The sequence below is a fragment of the Callorhinchus milii genome, unplaced genomic scaffold (genome assembly GCF_018977255.1).
Source record: "Callorhinchus milii isolate IMCB2004 unplaced genomic scaffold, IMCB_Cmil_1.0 Scaffold15, whole genome shotgun sequence".
Lineage (NCBI taxonomy): Eukaryota > Metazoa > Chordata > Chondrichthyes > Chimaeriformes > Callorhinchidae > Callorhinchus > Callorhinchus milii.
The window spans coordinates 11,855,355-11,856,041 of record NW_024704756.1 but is presented as its reverse complement, the minus strand read 5'-3'; the positions used below and the strand labels follow the sequence as shown (position 1 = coordinate 11,856,041).

Here is a 687-nt window from a genome sequence, read left to right as displayed (position 1 = left end):
TATGGCATGCATTCATTGTACCATGTCTGTTGCATTTGCCAACTGAGATCAATAATAATAATAATAATCCTTGCATTTGATATAGCGCTTTTCATGTCTTCTAGACATCTCAAAGCGCTTCACAGAATATACTGTAAAGTAAATTGACTGTATTTCGTGGGTAAAACGCGGCAGTCAGTTGCGCACAGCAGCGTCCCACAAACAGTCATGGATTGAAGGGACCAATTTATTATTGTTTTTTTTCTTGAGGGATTATTATGTGGAGTAAAGAAACTTGCCCAAGATTTCACCCTGCTGGGAATCGAACCCAGGTCTCTTGCTTGCCAGGCGAGTGCTCTAACCACTGATCTACAGGACTCCTGAGATTAAGTATAATGGTATAATGCCGTGGAAAACCCACTGGGAAGGTGTGTGCTTGAGAAACTGTTGCTCTCAAACGTGTTCTCTGAGGAATTGCTATGTGGATTGCATGTGCTGATTCCTTCAGGTAAGGCCCAATCTCCAAGCCGAGGAATGTTCTGTGGAGGTGTCACAGAGCCACCAGATTTTCCATTATGTTCATACCCTTTGCTTTATACATTTGACTTTCTTAGTTAGCATTAAGAGATTTACACAGCTGCTGCATATCCCTAAGGCATCTCCTTAGGCCATCGTGCTTGACAAATTCTCTCGCTTGTATACAGTTCT

At 42.2% G+C, this 687-nt stretch overlaps 1 non-coding gene across 1 annotated transcript; it reads right to left on the bottom strand.

The window, feature by feature from the left end:
• Window positions 1-286: 286 nt before the first annotated feature.
• Window positions 287-358, bottom strand: trnaa-ggc. The gene has a single exon. It is a non-coding gene; the product is annotated as a tRNA-Ala (tRNA).
• Window positions 359-687: the final 329 nt, after the last annotated feature.